This window comes from Scyliorhinus canicula, chromosome 15, assembly GCF_902713615.1.
Source record: "Scyliorhinus canicula chromosome 15, sScyCan1.1, whole genome shotgun sequence".
Classification (NCBI taxonomy): Eukaryota; Metazoa; Chordata; class Chondrichthyes; order Carcharhiniformes; family Scyliorhinidae; genus Scyliorhinus; species Scyliorhinus canicula.
The window spans coordinates 73,306,259-73,324,635 of NC_052160.1; the positions used below are offsets into that span (position 1 = coordinate 73,306,259).

The following is an 18,377-nucleotide window of genomic DNA, read 5'->3' on the forward strand; positions in this document are numbered from 1 at the left end:
GGTGTAGCAATAGCTATAGTGAATGGCGTGATGAGGTTTATTCTGAGGACCACGAACATTATATACAGCACGATTTATTGGCTGCGACCTACCAGAATCGGGACAGGAAGAACTCTGCGAGGGGGGCAGAGGAGGCAGGGTGGAAGAAGGGGTCTCCCAGATGACTGGGTGCCCCCTGGTAGTTGCCCTCTGGGCAGGGTGGCATTGATGATGCTACCCAGGCACTGTGGCAGCGCCACCTGACTGCCAGGGTCCCAGGTTGCACTTCCAGGGTGCCAGGCTGGCAGTGTGGAGGTGCCAAGCTGGCATTTTGCCCATGCCAAAGATTGGTCCCCCTATCCGTATGTGGTGGAGTGCGGGGCAGCTCAAAGATCCCCCAACAGGTGAGTTGTGGGGTCCGGGTATAGTGTCAGGGGTCGAGAGGTCAGGTTGCCATTTTAAAATGGCGCCCCGATCTCTTCCTTCACTGAAGAGCTCCGTTTGTTAAATCGCGCCATGGTCCTTGAATAAGACTTGGAATGCTGTGTCCCATTTGGTCTCACATAAAGAGCGATAAATAGGCTTTGGAAAGGATGAATAATCTAATTCAGAATATGAAGTATATAGGCCAAATAAAAAAAGTGGGACGTGACACTTTAGGGAAGACTAGACTTGTAGTGAAGGGATACATGTGTTCCTGTTGACAGTTTGTTCTAATTCAATGCGTTCAGAAGAAGGGGGCCTCATCTCTCCAAAAGTAGAGTACTGAAAGGAATTTGGGGTCTAAGAGATATCCTGGACTGATTTTGGCTCCACAGATCAGAGAGGAATTCCCCCATTTTTCCTTTTAAACCTGCCTGAATTTTTGATGTTTTTTCTGCCTCCCCAAGGGATCACCTGGTTTTGGTTTGGGCGGGGTACATACTTGAGCAATGGGGTGAATTGCCTGATGTATATTGTAGCTTGGGAAGGAACCAGAAAAGAGTTAGAAGTCATTTGACAACAATAGATAATGCTTCACCAGCTTCAGTAGCAGATTGTAGGCCTTGCTAGAAAAAAAGTGACAATTCTGAGAGAGCATTATTAGATAAAAGCAATCTCCTTATGCACTGCTTTTCAGAAGAACTGCAGGCACATTTTCTGGGACCCTGTGTCGGTGTAGATAATTACTGTACCTGTTGTGGTGGATCTGGACCAGAACCTCAATTTTGGGTAAAACCCCGGACTAGAACCCAACAATTTGCATTTGGTAAAACTGTAAGGAAATTTGATTTCACCACAGGAGTGATAGCATTGACGACTAGACAGCTTTTATGTTTAAAGAATGAAATGAAATGAAAATGAAAATCACTTATTGTCACGAGTAGGCTTCAATGAAGTTATTGTGAAAAGCCCCTAGTCACCACATTCCGGCGCCTGTCCGGGGAGGCTGGTACGGGAATAACTTTCATTTGAACACAGAATTAAGCACATTAGCAACAAAGAAATAGTTTTACAGTTAACAGGTACATCATCTTAACTTTCTTCCTGAAACTTGCCTCTACATTCCAATTAAGTAACCCATGTATTTCAAATACCATTTTGTGTATAAAGTTAACAACCAGGGTTTACTTGCTTAACATGGTCCTTGGAGAGAGAAATCTTTTTTAGGACCAAGTTGTCAACCAACTGCTCAGTTTAGACCCCCAGAAGCAAATCTCTTTTCCAGACAGAGCTGACCCCTCCCATTAGCTATACCAGCTGCACTCAAAGCACAAAGCATTCTTTTGTCTCTTGATACAAGGTGTGCCTTGATTGGTTTAGCCATGCTCATAGACAGCCACCCAAGAACGGAATTGAACCCGGGTCCTGGGCACTGTGAGGCAGCAGTGCTAACCACTGTGCTGCTATTGCTGCCATCTCATTGTTCATTGCTGTCATCACTCAAAATTGAAATTCACTGCATATTTCATCCTCAGATATCCTTCCCCCCACCATCAGAGTCCACCCCACCACCCTCACAGAACTCTACAAACGGACGTTAAGACGCCCCCGACCCGCCCCAGGCCCTCTATTCCCTTAGACTCCCTGGTGGATAGTGGTGACATGTGCGCTCACCTCCAATCTCCCTCTGAGGTCAGGGCAGCAAATTCCAATTCTTGAAAAGGAGTCATAAAATGTGGCAGCATGATGGGAGAGAATATACATCAGGGCCAGAAGTTGGATTGTGATGTCCGCTAATCAGGCTCACTCCGAGTCATTAGCAGGGCTGGAGAGGAGGGTGGGCTGGGAAGATCGTAAACCAAGATTTAGCTGTCACAAGTCCAGTTTTAGCAAGATTTAGCTGCCAGTACAGGATTTGCCCCCATGGCTAACACAGCAGCTAAATCACCGCCAGGATCTTGTTTTAACTTGTACATGAATTGGAAAAGATCAATAGCTGGTCATTTATCTTTCAAAATAACCTTTAAACATAACACTGGTGTCTGAATCAATATGGAAGAAAATGAGCATGAAGTCTGACACTTAACATCTGAAGCAAAATGATTTTAGTTCAGAGCATTATTCAACTGAGGATAATGGGATTTGGCATCACAACACACGCATCAGTCACAACAACTCATTTGTCCAGTTGCTTCAATATATAGGGATGCCCTGAAAGGCTTGAGATGTATTGACACAAATGGGCATTACTTAAAGTTGATAAGATGGATACTGTATGGTTCAGGGGGAGGGTGCAGGCGAAAATAACCCTGGTTTAAGAGGTGCATTTTAATAAATATTTTGAAAAGGGAGCGATGAGAAGAGATGGGAGTTTGGGAATGGAATTCAAAGTCTTGAAGCATAAAAGGCTGAAGGTAGTGTCACCAAAAAGAGTGCGACACAGATTCACTCAGCTCACAGCTCCATTTATTTCACTATTCTTTATCCCTCCCTTCTCCAAGAAACAAAACCAAATGAATCCAAACTGCTCTAATTTGAAACAATTCGCTTTTTAGTGAGAAAATAATTCCCCTAACGCACCACGGGAGACCACTGTTACCTTTGTGATACTGAGCCAAATTTCTCAAGGCACAGATGCACGAGTAGATACAGGACTCATCAGAGATCTCAGGGATTGTATTTTTAACAACAGTGCAAGGGAAGCTCTCCTTTGTGTTCTGACCAACATTTATCGACAATCAGAATAAAAAAAAACAGATTATCTGGCCACTACCCCATTTACACTTGTGGGCACTTACTGTGAGCAACTTGGCTGCTGTATTTCAGACATTGAAACGGTAGCTGAAGAACACTCGGAGGTGGCATGAGGTGCCTCAAATGCAAGATCTTTTTTCTTTCCTGATTGAAGTGCACATAATAACCTTCTATTGTCACAAAGTATGAAGTTACTGTGAAAAGCCCCGAGTCGCCACTTTCTGGCGCCTGTTCAGCTAAGCTGGTACGGGAATTGAACCCACGCTGGTGGCCTTGTTCTGGATCACAAACCAGCTGACTAGCCCACTGAGCTAAACCAGGCCTCGTCAGGGCCCTGTCAACCCATTCATTCAATGAATGCGATATTTTACAACCACAAATTGGTACTGGGGTGGGTATCAAGGTCGCAGGAGTGTACCGACAGACAGAAAGGTGGGTTGAAGTGTCTACTTCAATGCAAGGAGCATCCGGAATAAAGTAGGTGAACTTGGAGCGTGGATTGGTTCTTGGGACTACGATGTTGTGGCCATTACGGAGACATGGTTAGAACAGGGACAGGAATGGTTGCTGGAAGTTCCGGGGTATAGGTGTTTCAGTAAGAGTAGGGAAGGTGGTAAAAGAGGTGGAGAAGTAGCATTGTTAATCAAGGATAGTTTAACAAATGCAGAAAGGTAGTTCAAAGGGGATCTGCCTACTGAGATAATATGGGCCGAAGTTAGAAATAGGAAAGGAGCGGTCGCATTGTTAGGAGTTTTCTATAGGCCCCCCAAATAGTAATAGAGATGTGGAGGAAGAAATTGCAAAACAGATTATGGATAGGTGTGGAGGTCTCAGGGTAGTTGTCATGGGTAACTTCAACTTTCCAAATATTGATTGGAACCTCGACAGGTCGAACAGTTTGGATGGGGCAGTTTTTGTACAGTGTGTGCAGGAGGGTTTCCTGACATAATATGTGGATAGGTCAACAAGAGGTGGGGCCACGTTGGATTTGGTAGTGGGTAATGAACCAGTCCAAGTGTTAGATTTGTTTGTGGGAGAGCACTTTGGAGATAGTGACCACAATTCGGTGTCTTTCACTATTGCAATGGAGAGGGATAGGGCCATATGGCAGGGCAAGGTTTATAATTGGGGGAGGGATAATTATGATGTGATTAAGCAAGAATTAGGGGGCATAAGATGTGAACAGAAACTGTCAGGGAAAGGCATAAATAAAAAATGGAGCTTGTTCAAGGATCAAATACTGAGTGTCCTTGATAGGCATGTCCCTGTCAGGCAGGGAGGAAATGGCCGGTTGAGGAAACCATGGTTCACCAAAGAGGTTGAATGTCTTGTCAAGAGGAAAAAGGAATAGTATGTAAGGATGAGAAAACAAGGTTCAGTTGGGTCGCTTGAGGGTTACAAGGTAGCAAGGTATGAGCTAAAAAAAAAGGGCTTAGGAGAGCTAGGAGGGGGCATGAGAAGTCCTTGGCGGGTCGGATCTAGGAAAACCCCAAGGCTTTTTACTCTGAAGTGAGAAATAAAAGAATGGCCAGGGTGAGGGTAGGGCCGGTCAAGGACAGTAATGGGAACTTGTGCATGGAGTCAGAAGAAATAGGAGAGGCGTTGAATGAATCCTTTACTTCAGTGTTCACCAAGGAGAGGGGCCATGTTTTTGAGGTTGAGTTTGTGATACAGATGGGTAGGCTGGAAGAGGTAGATGTTCTGAGGAAGGATGTATTAGCAATTTTGAAAAATCTGAGGGTCGACAAGTCCCCTCGGCCAGATGGGATATATCCAAGGATTCTTTGGGACGCAAGGGATGAGATTGCAGAGCCTTTGGCTTCGATCTTTGGGTCCTCACTGTCCACGGGGATAGTGCCAGTGGACTGGAGAGTGGCGAATGTTGTTCCTCTGTTCAGGAAAGGGAATAGGAATGACCCTGGTAACTACGGGCAATTTAGCATGGCCAATCCACCTAACCCGCACATCTTTGGACTGTGGGAGGAAACCGGAGCACCCGGAGGAAACCCACACACACAGGGGGAGGACGTGCAGACTCCACACAGACAGTGACCCAGCCGGGAATCGAACCTGGGACCCTGGAGCTGTGAAGCATTTATGCTAACCACCATGCTACCCTGCTGGATTGGTGGAGTAGTGGATGAGGTGGAGGGCTGTTGTAGGCTGCAAAGAGACATTGATAGGATGCAGAGCTGGGCCGAAAAATGGCAGATGGAGTTTAATCCTGATAAGTGTGAGGTGATTCATTTTGTTAGAAAAAATTTGAATGTGGATTACAAGGTTCTGAGCAATGTGGAGGAACAGAGAGATCTTGGGGTTCATGTCCACAGGTCTCTGAAGGTTGCCACTCAAATGGATAGAGCCGTGAAGAAGGCTTATAGTGTGTTAGCGTTTATTAACAGGGCGCCTGAGTTGAAGAGCCGCGGGGTTATGCTGTAACTATACATGACCCTGGTGAGACTACATTTGGAGTATTGTGTGCAGTTCTGGTCACCTCATTATAGGAAGGATGTGGAAGCATTGGAAAGGGTGCAAAGGAGATTTACCAGGACGCTGCCTGGTTTGCAGGATAGGTTTTATGAGGAAAGGTTGAGGGAGCTAGGGCTTCTCTCTTTGGAGCAGAGGAGGATGAGAGGTGACTTAATAGAGGTTTATAAGATGATGAGGGGGATAGATAGAGTGGACGTTCAGAGACTATTTCCTCGGATGGATGTAGCTGTTACAAGGGGGCATAACTATAAGGTTCAGGGTGGGAGATATAGGAGGGAAGTCCGAGGGAGGTTCTTTACTCAGACTGGTTAGGGTGTGGAATGGACTGCCTGCTGTGATAGTGGAGTCGGACACTTTAGGAACTTTCAATCGGTTATTGGATAGACATATGGAGCACACCAGAATGACAGAGTGGGAGAGCTTAATCTTGGTTTCGGACAATGCTCGGCACAACATCGAGGGCCGAAGGGCCTGTTCTGTGCTGCACTATTCTATGTCTATGTCGAAATGAAGTTTGAGGCCCTCTGACCTTCTGCAAGAAAATATATGCAAGTTTTTATTCCATTTCCAACTATATCTGCACTTTTGCAATGTAGAGGCATATACATACCTTCTTGATTTTTCAAAGGGATTGGCTTTCTTTCAGTGCAGTAATCCAACACGTTTTCCACATCATGTATACATTTCACTTCTGTTGACACAAAAAGAAGAGTAAACCTTAATGATTTTCAAAATGAGCACACCAGTTAAGGCAGGCCTATGTTTATATGCAAAATGGGCGCAACAAAATTAAAAACAAAAGAATCTGCAAAGGAGACAAATTCTATAACATCTTTGCAGGGCTGACTAGATGGAATACATGCATGAACTTGGAAGTTATACATTCTGAAAACCGTTTGTCATCGATTTGGCTGCAATTTCAAAATAAAAATGGGCAAGAGTTTCTCAGAACAACTAAATCACTCACTTATTCTTTAAAAAGCACAGTAAGAAGTCTTACAACACCAGGTTAAAGTCCAACAGGTTTGTTTCAAACACGAGCTTTCGGAGTGCAGCTCCTTCCTCAGGTGAATGGCGAGGTATGTTCCAGAAACATTTATATAGACAAAGTCAGATGCTGGACAATGCTTGGAATGCGAGCATTTGCAGGTAATCAAATTATTACAGATCCAGGGAGAGGGATAATCACAGGTTAAAGAGGTGTGAATTGTCTCAAGCCAGAACAGTTGGTGGGATTTTGCAAGTCCAGGCCAGATGGAGTGGGGGGTGGATGTAATGCGACATGAATCCAAGATCCCTGTTGAGGCCGCACTCAGTATTCCTTTCTTAGGCTCCCTTTTCAGAGTCTCCTCGTGCCGTCAGGTGTCCTCAAAGAATTGTGTCCCCTCGATGAGGAGGTTCCTCCAAGTGAGTCTCTTCTGAGCAAGAGTATCCCAGATGTTGATGCTGATGTTGCATTTCTTGAGGTATGCCTTCAGGATGTCTTTGAAACACTTCCGTTGTCCTCCTCTTGTTCCGAAGCCTTCCTTGAGCTGGGCAAATAAAATTTGTTTTGGAAGTTGGCACTCTGAGATCCTAAGCACTTGGCCAGACCAGTAGAGTTGGTTTCAGATGATCATGGCCTCGATGCTGGTGCACTTGGCTTTAAAAGATACTGATCTCATTATGCCTGTTCTTCCAGCTGATGTGGAGAATGCATCTCAGACAGCATTGATGGCACCTTTTCAGAGCCTTGAGATGGCATCCGTACGTAGTCCAAGTTTCTCTGAGCGGTATACAAGAGTTGGGAGGACGACCATCTTGTACACGAGGATCTGGATGTCAGCACGGATATCGCAGTTGTCAAAGACTCTCGTCCTTAGGTGTCCGAATGAGGGGTTTATGGATTGGATACAATGTCGGATCTCCTCATTAATGTCATATGAACACAGTAATTAGGCACAGAAGTCAGCAATTCAGCCCTTGGAACCTGCTCCGCTATTCAGTCAGATCAAGGCTGATCTCTTCTTGGGTCTCAAATTCACCTCCCTGCCTGTTCCCCATATACCTATAACCCATTCTTTTAAAATCAGAAATATATCTATGTCCTTCTTGAAGCCATTTAATGACTCAGATTCCATCGCACTGTGGGGCAGCGAGTTCCACAAATTCACCACCCTCTGCTAGAAGTAGTACCTCCTCATCTCAGTTACAGTACACAATTTTACAGTACTATTTCTGGTTACTTGTTTTGGGAGTGAATAGAAAACACAACTTACAATTAAATTGTTTAGAATAAAGTACTCAATCAAATTCTGAACATATGAAACAGGTCTTCAACCCCAGAACATTGTTGTCCAAAATAAATTACTGACTAGCTGCCGTTTTAGCTACAGAAACACCATTTTGGTAGAAAACACCTCTCATGCAGCACAGGTAACTGTATTTCACATGTGTATTTAAGCATCTTGCACCATGCAGTGGGAAACTTTGCCATGATTTTTTCCAGACATAGCACCTCTTAATTTAGATTCCAGGTTTCTCATCAGCAGCAGCTTTGACTTCAGAGGCTTTATTTAAAACATTTACGGAATGTGGGTATCATTGGCTGGGGCAGCATATATTGCACATCCCTAATTGTCCTCGCAAGGTGGTGGGGAGTTGCCTTCTTGAACTGCTGCAGTCCATATGGTGTAGGTACATCCACAATGCTGTTAGGGAAGGAGCTCCAGAATTTGGACCCAGCGACAGTGGGTGAAGGAACAGTGATATACAGGGGCTGATTTAGCTCACTGGGCTAAATCGCTGGCTTTTAAAGCAGACCAAGCAGGCCAGCAGCACGGTTTGATTCCCGTATCAGCCTCCCCGGACAGGCGCCCGAATGTGGCGACTAGGGGCTTTTCACAGTAACTTCATTGAAGCCTACTCGTGACAATAAGCGATTTTCATTTTTCATTTCATATGACAAAGTCAGGATGGTGAGTGACTTGAACGGGAACTTGCAGGTGGTGGTGTTTCTATGTGTCTACTGCAGTTGTCCTTCTAGATGGTAGTGATTGTGGGTTTGTGAAGTGCTGTCTGAGGAGGCTTGGCGAAATCCTACAATGCACCTTGCAGATGGTGCACATGGCTGCTGCTGTGCGTCTGTGCTGGAGGGAGTGAATGTTTGCCAATCAAGCGGGCTGCATTGTCCTTGATGGTGTCGCGCTTCCAGTGTCTTGTTGAAGCTGCACTCATCCAGGCAAGTGGGGAGTATTCCCATCACACTCCTGACTTGTGCCTTGCAAAACGCGGACAGACTTTAGGGAGCCAGGATGCGAGTTACCCACCGCAGAATTCCCAGCACAGTATTTATATGGCTAGTCCAGTTCAGTTTCTGGTCAATAGCAACTCCCAGGATGTTGCCACTTGTGCAAGACACTCTTCAGATCGCAGTTGGATGTTGTTGACCTTTGCTTGGATGTGATCTTTTGGAGTTACTCATTGGGCTAGTGTTCTGCTAGTCTGAATTAGTTATTGCCACTGGTTGAACAGACAATGATGCCAGATCTCCTCTCCATACAAAGCTGCACAGTTCTTGCTGGGCCAAGAGGTAAAGGGTGGAGAGTGGGACTATATGAGCTGTTTCTGAGAGAGGAAACATTTACATGATTGGCTGAATAGACCCAACTCTTCTTGTGCGAGAACCATTCTATGATTTTAATAAGCAATCAATAAGCAGAAAGCAAGGAAGTGGAAGACTTACAATAGTTAAATAATAAATACACAGGGCGGAATTTTCCCAAAATTGCACAGTGTTGGGTTAATCAAGAAAAGCTGTGCGAAGCTCACTGGCTTCGCAGATGCCTTTTCCCTGCAGATCAAACAGCATTCTGTGCAAAAAGCACAATGTCAAAGTGTTGACGAAGATCACACAGCGAACTTGGGGACCAAAACACACCAATAAAGCTGGGATTCAGAGGCGGGCACTGTTTTTAAAGGATGCCCTGATAGAGATCCCTGCCAAACCCCCCCCCCCCCCCCCCCCCGGGAGAGCGGGGCTGCCTCCTCCTCCTCTTGCCCCTTCGCACACCTCCCCCACCCAAAAACCAAGCAAGCATCAGGCTAACCCTATCCAGGCCTCTCTCTTCCCACCGGTATTGGAGCACCCCTCTCAGTGTTCAATCACTCCCCCATTTCCAATACAGGCACAAGCCCCTCCCTCCCCAACCTATTAATCATTTGGCACAACCACATACATGATGCACCTCCACCCCCCCTCCCATGGAGTTACACATAGGCCTGTCCAATACCAACCTGGCAGTGGCAGGGGGCAGTGCCCTGCCATGTTCCTCACCACCTCGGGCTATACTCACCTGTCCTTGTCATGGTTATCGAAGTAGTGATTCCCTTCACCATGACATCATCCCGGGAGCAACGGCATTAAATCATGTCATGATATTTAAATTCATTTGAATCCATGAAAATTAAGGTTCATGCCCCTTCTGGGTGTAAACCAGATTACGCCGCCAGCAGAGTTGGAGAGGGACGGGAAGGATCTCAAATCGAGATCTCGCCACCACAAATCTTGTTCTGCGCCTCAGGAGATTCAGCGGCCATAATGGAGATTTGCACCTGTACCAACGAGCCCGGAGAAATGCACCCGCAGGATATTACACACAAAGACATTTGCCACACAACCATTAAATGCTCAAGATGCCAGTTACATATTTTCATTTACTAATCAATGTCATTCCTCACATCAGGATTCACAATTAGCCACATATGATTAGTGGTCAATGGATTGGATAGCACTGGTCTGGAAAGTGATCCTGTGTAAAAGCAAAACAAGGGCAGCTTGAAGAATTCAACATTTTTAAACTAATTCCCTTCTGATTAGCATGCTAAGGAATCAGTCGCTTTATTTGGGGTTATAGTGCTTAGGAAATTAAGAGCTGTGGGGAGAGATTTGTTGAGGAATTTAGTACAATGGGGAGGCCCTTTGAGGGGCATTTGTGCTGTGGTGCAGGCTTACTGAGGTGGGTTAACATTGAGGTGTGGGTTTACTGATGGTATTAAATTGTTGATGTGGTGGGTTAGTGCAATGGTTTTATTTAACTTAATTTAGTTTGTCGGCGCAGGGACTCTACCAAAGAGGAATTGCTGGGCAGGCTCTGGAGGTGGAGGGCTGGCCACTGACAGAGGTAGCCATGATGTGGAGATGCCGGCGTTGGACTGGGGTGAGCACAGTAAGCAATCTTACAACAAAGGATGTCCCGAAGCGTGGTACATTGGCGAAACCATGCAGATGCTGCGACAACGGATGAACAGACATCGCGCGACAATTGCCAGGCAAAAATGTTCCCTTCCAGTCGGGGAACACTTCAGCAGTCGAGGGCATTCCGCTTCTGATCTTCGGGTAAGCGTTCTCCAAGGCGGCGTTCAGGACACGTGACAACGCAGAATCGCCGAGCAGAAACTCACAGCCAAGTTCCGCACAGTACGCATAAGTACGGCCTCAACTGGGACCTTGGATTCATGTCGTATTACATTCTTTCCCCACCATCTGGCTTGCGAAATCCCACCAACTGTCCTGGCTTGAGACAATCAACACCTCTTTAACCTGCGATTACCCCTCTCTCTGGATCGGTAAAGACTTAATTACCTGAAAATCGCTTTCAAAAGTATCGTCTTGCATCTTTGACTTTGTCTATATAAATGTTTCTAGAACCTAACCCTTCATTCACCTGAGGAAGGAGCAGTGCGCTGAAAGCTAGTGATTTGAAACAAACCTGTTGGACTTTAACCTGGTGTTGTAAGACTTCTTACTGACAGAGGGGCCAGGGAATGGTATACCTGGAAGACAAGGTCACATCTATGTTGTGCGGTAATCTGAACCATGCCAGTCCATGCCTTTCAACATCAACAAGGAAAAGGTCAATGGCTAAGGGAATAAACTCTAAAATCGAGCGTGGAGTCCCATTGAATGGTTAGTGTTCCGCTCTAGTTCGCACAACTGACTAGGCCCCAGATGCACAGGCTGAGGACAATGTGCCCTGGCATAAAGAATGACCATAATGCCTCAGCAAGTGTACACAAGATGGCACTGGCTGACCATGATCTATAAATCTGGTGTCAACAATGCTGATCCATGGGGACTTCCGGTGACGGCGGGCGGGAGGCAGCCGCGCAACAGAGGGCTCCCGTTTGGGAACGGCATTTTCGGGGCTTTAGGCCCGGTCCCAGGGTCCACGGAGGCATCAAAGGCAGGGAGAAGACAGAGAGAAGCACAGAGGAGGCACAGTAGAAGAAGATGTCGAGGATCAGCAAGAAAACGGCCGTTAAAAAAACAGCCGAGGGTCCGTCGGGGAGTAGAAAGGTCACCGCGGGGTCACCAAGGAAAATGGAGGCTGGAGCACCCAGGGAGGCCGCATTGCTTACGGCTGAAGAAATAACCACGGTGATGGCTGCAGAATTCGAAAGGCAGTTTACAAAACACTTGGAGGAGATGAGGAAGGAGATGAGGGAGGTTTCGAATGTGCTGGTGGAGGAGGCGATTTCCCCGGTGACGACGGTGGTGGCGGGTGCAATGGCGGAGGTGGGGGCTCAAGGGGAGGCGCTGAAGGAAGTGAAGGAGACGTTGTTGCAGCACGGTGATCAACTTGCCTCGATGGGGAAGGAGATGCGGAAGGTGATGGAGATTAACAAGGATCTGCGAGGAAAAATGGAAGATCTGGAAAACAGATCCAGGTGACAGAATTTGAGGATTGTGAGGCTGCCCGAAGGAGTTGAAGGGCCGAGGCCGACTGAGTATTTTGCCGCTATGCTGGTTAAACTATTGGGGCAGGGGGAGGATCCCTCCCGATATGAACTGGATCGGGATCATCGGTCGTGGAGGTCTGTACCAAAGGCGAGTGAGCCGCCAAGGGTAGTGACTCTGTGCTTCCGTAGGTACAGTGTGAAGGAGAAGGTCCTGTGCTGGGCCAAGCAGTGGGCTGGAGTTGGTATACGTGTATACCAGGACTTTAGGTACAGCTGGCGAGGAGGCAGGCTGCTTTCAACCGGGTGAAGAGGGCACTGTACATTAGCAAGGTGCAGTGCGGTATTGTATATCCAGCGAAGCTGAGGGTGACTTATAAGTTCAAGGACTTTTATTTCAGAACGGTGGAGGAGTTTGCGAAGGCAGAAAGACTGTGGCAGAACTGAGAAATTGAGAAATGGCCGTGTGCCGATGTAACCTCAGGAATGTATTTTCTTCTTTTTTGTTTGGTGTCTGGGCTAAAGGAATCAACGTTGTATATATATTTGGACAAGGGAAGTGATGGGACTTGCACTTGGAAGTGAGGGCTCTTTGGAGTGTAGATGGATATGCGTGGTGTGTGCTAAAAGGAGATTTCTGGGCTTTCCTAGGGCCGGCAAGGGGGTTAGGGAACCGGGCGGGGGCCTCCGCGCTGGCCTGTTTAAGGCCAGTGAACGGGAGTGAGGTGGGGGGAGGGGCTGCGGCCATCGGAGCCTGGCAGAACAGGGTCAGAGTGGTCTAGCCGGGGTGGAAAGATGGGGGGGAAGGAACCGAGGTTGGGGGGAGGAGTTGGAGAGGGGGGGGGGGGCGGAGAGTTTACAACTCTTGGGTATCACGTACGGTACTCTTTCAGAGGTTGGACGACGTGGAGTATGGGGAAAGGGTGGGGAGGGGTGGGGGGTGGACTCTATGATGACCATGGGCGGTGCTCCCGGACTCCTTTTTCTTTTTCTCCTTTGTTTTTTGTTTCCAGTGTGGGAGGGTTTGTTTTATTGGATGCATATATTGACAAGTGGGCCGTTGTTTGGGGTGGTGGGAGGATGGGATCGTTGTTATTGTTAAGGGGATTGATTTTGTATTTGTTACCGTTTACTGTTTGTGGGTGGGGTGTAAATTTTGAAGGAAAATGTAAAAATGGAGAATAAAAACATTTTAAAAAAACAATGCTGATCCACAAGAAACCAAATTAGCCGGCACACGCTCGAATTGAGAGGCTGGTTACATTTTCTACTGGAAAGAACACTGAAGACTGCCATGAGGATAGTATAGACTTCACAATGGGCATCTTGCTGACAATCTTGTGAATTTAATCACCCTACGGCTATCATCTGATGGAGGCACAGTCAGCATCGTATGTGCCTTTGTACCAATGCTGTATGCCAGCAACACAGACAAACAGTATTTGTATGGGTGAAATCGTCCCAAAGATGCAAGAGTGTTGGCTCAGGCGAGAAAACTGGTGTGAAGATTGCAGGCTTTGTAGTCAGTTCTTTTCAGCGTATTGAACAAGCTGTGCATTTTAAAATGGGAAGCACGATTCACAATGTCAGCTGGAGGGGCGGGGCCTAAATACACCATCAAGGCCAGGAATTCTGAAATTGAGGTACCATTTTTACCTCAACCCCCCCCCCCCACCCTTTCACAGGTGTTGCCGCTCTCCCCCGACCCCCTTCAGCTCTCCCCTCTTCACCTGTACCCCACCACACACAAGGGGAATCCCCCCCCGCCCTCTCAATGAAGCTCCACAGAGGGCACTGCCAGTGAGTCACAGGGACTTGCCAGGGCACTGCCTGGTCATGTCCTTCACCACACAAGGGCTATTCGTGCCTCGGCGTGGTCATCATGACTGGTTTTTGTTTACGAAAGCAGCTAAAACACTGCACGCCCTGAAAATAGCCAAGTCAGCCATGTAAAATATAGGGGGATACCGTTCAAATAAACACTAATTTTTAAAATATATGTTGATCCAAACTACCTGTGACAATGAAAATCTATGACCTATGGACGAAGGAAATCGAGAGCGGTCCCACCCAAGTTGCCCCCTGAAGTTGGCAGATGGTGACGTACACACCAACTGAAGTAAACAGTCCGACTCGGCTGAACACTACGGTGAGCTGTACTCCTGTAAGATGGACATCTCAAATTCTCTCCCACAGCTTTCTGTCATGGATAAGTTAGATGAAGATCCCAGCCAAACGCCCCCAAGCACAAAAGGTCCCATCTTTGGATCCTTGGCCACACCTTTATGACTGTGTCTTTTTCTGCTGGAAGATGGACTGCGTTCCACAGAAGGCGATGCGTGATGTAAAAAATCATACAAATAGTAACAGTGGAACTGGAACAGGTACAGGGGTATCTCATGCATAAGCATTATGGGAAAGGCCTTTGATAGAGTCATACTTAAAAGACTCCATCTACTTGCAGACAGAGTGCATGTGGAAGCACAATGCAGTTTCCATGCTAGCAGAACTTGATTTTTCTTAGTTCAAGGCATTTAGCACCATCAGCAGATCAGGGTTTTGAGGGAAAATTCTCTCTCTACCAAAGCTCCGCAGTCTTATCCGCTCCTTCCATGGCAAGATGCACCGGACTGTGCAGCATTATATATATATCTCCGTACCCAACAGCTAGAGTGTAGAATGGAGTTAAACAGGGCTGCATCCCAGCATGCACTCCATTTAAAATCTATTTCTTTATGATCCTGACTTTTATCTTCCCACAGATCTGGGAGGAGTCTATTTGTACACACTGTCAGATGGCAAGCACTGCAATCTATCAAGGCAAAGTGAAATCAAGAAATCGCGATCGGCGTGGGGGTGGAGAATGGGTGTTGACGCCGAAAACCGGCGCAACACCGTGCCCCCGATTCTCCGGTCCCCGGAGAATCGGCGTGAATCGCGCAAGTGTGCCCACACGGGCACCAGCGCCTCCATGATTCACCGAAGAAAACTGGCCAAGTTCCCGACGGCGTGGTTCTAACCAGGTTTTGCCTGTCGGGAATGGTCAGCTGCGGCTGCGGACTCAGTCTGCGGCTGTCCTGGTGGGGTGGCGGGGGAAATCCTTCACCAGGGAGGGTGGGGGTGCCTCAGGGACGGCCAGGCTAGCGATCTGGGGCCACCGATCCGTGGGCGCGCACGATCTCGGGAGGGGCTATATTTTGGGGCCGCTCCGCGGTGCGAGGCCGCCGAACGCTGCCGCCATGCGCACGTGCGGACTCCCGACCCAAAGTGCAGGGCGCAGTATCGTCAGGCAGAGCTGTGTGGAGTAGCCTCGTTCAGGTAGGAGAATCACTCTGGACTTTCTTCTGGAAAGTCCAGAGTTAAACACCCGTGTTTTGATGCTGGGGTGGGGACATAGCCCCATTATTGGAGAATCCCGCCCATTGTTTCCTGATTCCATCCCTCCTGACTCCATCTCTCACTCTGCCAACTGTCTTGAGGTTAAACCAAAAAATTTGGAACCGTGGTGTTATATTTGACTCCAAGATCAGCAATCACCAAGACCTCACATATGCACTCCATCACTAAGACCACTTATCTCCACCTCTGTAACACTGCCCAACTCCAGGGACAGCACGGTGGTGCTGCTCCCTCACAGCGCCAACGACCCGAGTTCGATTCCAGCCCCGGGTCACTGTCCGTGTGGCGTTTGCACATTCTCCCGTTCTCTGCGTGGGTTTCACCCCCACAACCCCAAGATGTGCACAGTAGATGAATTGGCCAGATATTGTATTAAAACAGTAAAAAATATATACAAGGCCAAATGGTACAAACACTCATTTTGTGTTGGAGAAACAGGGTACCCTCCCCTCAGTACCAATGTAAGGGGGGGGGGGGGGGGGTGGATACTCTAATTATTAAAACAGTTCACAACACGTTTCTACAAAAAACAAATGGTACAAGCACTAAACTTTGCGCTGGACAGACCAGATACCCTCGCCTCTGTCCCAACAGAAGGGAAAGGAGGGGGGGGGGGGGAAGAGGAGAAAGGAGGGTGGTGGGGGTAGGCAGTTGGGGTGTTGGTTGAGGGGGGGGGGGGCAATAGGGCACTGCCTGAACTATCTACGTAGGCAGAAAAATAAAAGAACCTTCAATTATGATGTGCTAGATTCCGGGAGTAGCCCAGAGGGGATGAGGGGCGACAGTGTCGGGCACGAGTGAGACCCGCACCCAGAGTGTCTCGTGCACCCTGCGTTCCCGTCACTGGGCGGCTGACAGCCTTCGCACAGTCACCCTCTGGGCCCGAATACTCCGCTGCACTCAAGTGCGGCGGGCGACACGGGCCCACCAACCAACTCAGGGGCTGCCTTGACAGACGGGATCTGCTCAGGCTCCTCCCAGGGCCCTGTGCCAGCAGGAGGTGGTGGTGCAGATGCCTGCTCCGCTACCTGGTCACCGGAAGGCCCCAAAAATAACTCCGGAAACAGGTCCGGGCTGGTGGCAGAGGTGCCCGAAGACAGCGGTTGGGACAGAGCGTCTTCCAAACTATAACCCGCTAAGAACCTACAAAGCAGGTTGAGACCCTCCTCTGAAAAATTGAACAAGTCTGGGGTGCTAAATTGTAGTGGGTGGAATGGGCCCTCCAGGGTCCCACCAACCCCGAAGCACCCTGCTTGGGGGACAGCAGCAGCTTCCTCACTATCCCCCCATTTCTGAGACTGACTGACTCAATGCCCCTGGCTACTGACTCGGGTCCAGCCGTTACGCCTCACCCCAACATCACCCAGCAACACCTCATCCTGGTGACATTTCGCCATCGGATGCCGGGCCTGGCAACACTTCTGCGCAGGCCTCTTTCCTTTCGGGGACCGGGCGAGACATGTATGGAAAAGAACCTGGATTGACGCCGTCTGCGGGGGAGAAGGTCACACACCAGGGAGACCTCTATGTCTGGAGACCCCTCCAGGCTGACTCCTTGTCCCTCAGTGCTTCTCTCCAGAAGTTGTGGCTGGGACAGAGCACCCTCTGGTTCGAGGTCATGCACCTCACTACCACCAGCCACAGGGGCATACGCAGAAGTGTCGCCGGGACCAGCATTGGATGGCAAAATGTCACCGGGCTCAGGTGTTGCTGGCTGATGGTGGGGTGAGGCGTAATGGCTGCACCCGAGTCAGAGGCAACGAGGAACAGAAACTGTCAGGGAAAGGCACAAATGAAAAGTGGAGCTTGTTCAAGGAACAAATACTGCGTGTCCTTGATAGGCATGTCCGTGTCAGGCAGGGAGGAAATGGGCGTGTGAGGGAAGCATGGTTCACAAAAGAGGTTGAATGTCTTGTCAAGAGGAAAAAGGAAGTGTATGTAAGGATGAGAAAACAAGGTTCGGTTGGGTCGCTTGAGGGTTACAAGGAAGCAAGGAATGAGCTAAAAAATGGCTTAGGAGAGCTAGGAGGGGGCATGAGAAGTCATTGGCGGGTCGGATCAAGGAAAACCAAGGCTTTTTATTCTTATGTGAGAAATAAATGACCAGGTGAGGTTAGGGCCGGTCAAGGACAGTAGTGGTAACTTGTGCATGGAGTCAGAAGAGATAGGAGAGGCGTTGAATGAATACGTTTCTCCAGTGTTCACCAAGGAGAGGGGCCATATTTCTGAGGATGAGTGTGAGATACAGGCAGGTAGGCTGGAGGAGGTAGATGTTCAGAGGGAGGATGTAACAGCAATTTTGAAAACTCTTGGGGTCGGCAAGTCCCCTGGGCCTGATGGGATATATCCTAGGATTCTTTGGGAGGCAAGGGATGAGATTGCAGAGCCTTTGGCTTTGATCTGTTGGTCCTCACTGTCCAAGGGGATAGTGCCAGAGGACTGGAGAGTGGCAAATGTTGTTCCTCTGTTCAAGAAAGCGAATAGGAATGACTCTGGTAGTTATAGGCCGGTTAGTTTTACTTCAGTGGTCGGTAAGTTAATGGAAAAGGTCCTGAATGATAGGATTTATGACCATTTGGAAAGATGCAGTTTAATCCGGGATAGTTAACACGGAT

General features: G+C 48.1%; 1 protein-coding gene across 5 annotated transcripts in view; it reads right to left on the bottom strand.

Moving 5' to 3' along the window:
• The window catches only part of rhbdf1a (rhomboid 5 homolog 1a (Drosophila)), a 497,373-nt gene that overhangs the window by 362,782 nt on the left and 116,214 nt on the right, over positions 1 to 18,377 (bottom strand). For all 5 annotated transcript variants that reach the window (XM_038819453.1, XM_038819449.1, XM_038819450.1 and 2 more), the window contains exon 2: positions 6,257 to 6,337. The gene's annotated coding sequence lies outside the window, so the exon portion shown is untranslated. The remainder of the gene's footprint in view (positions 1 to 6,256; positions 6,338 to 18,377) is intronic.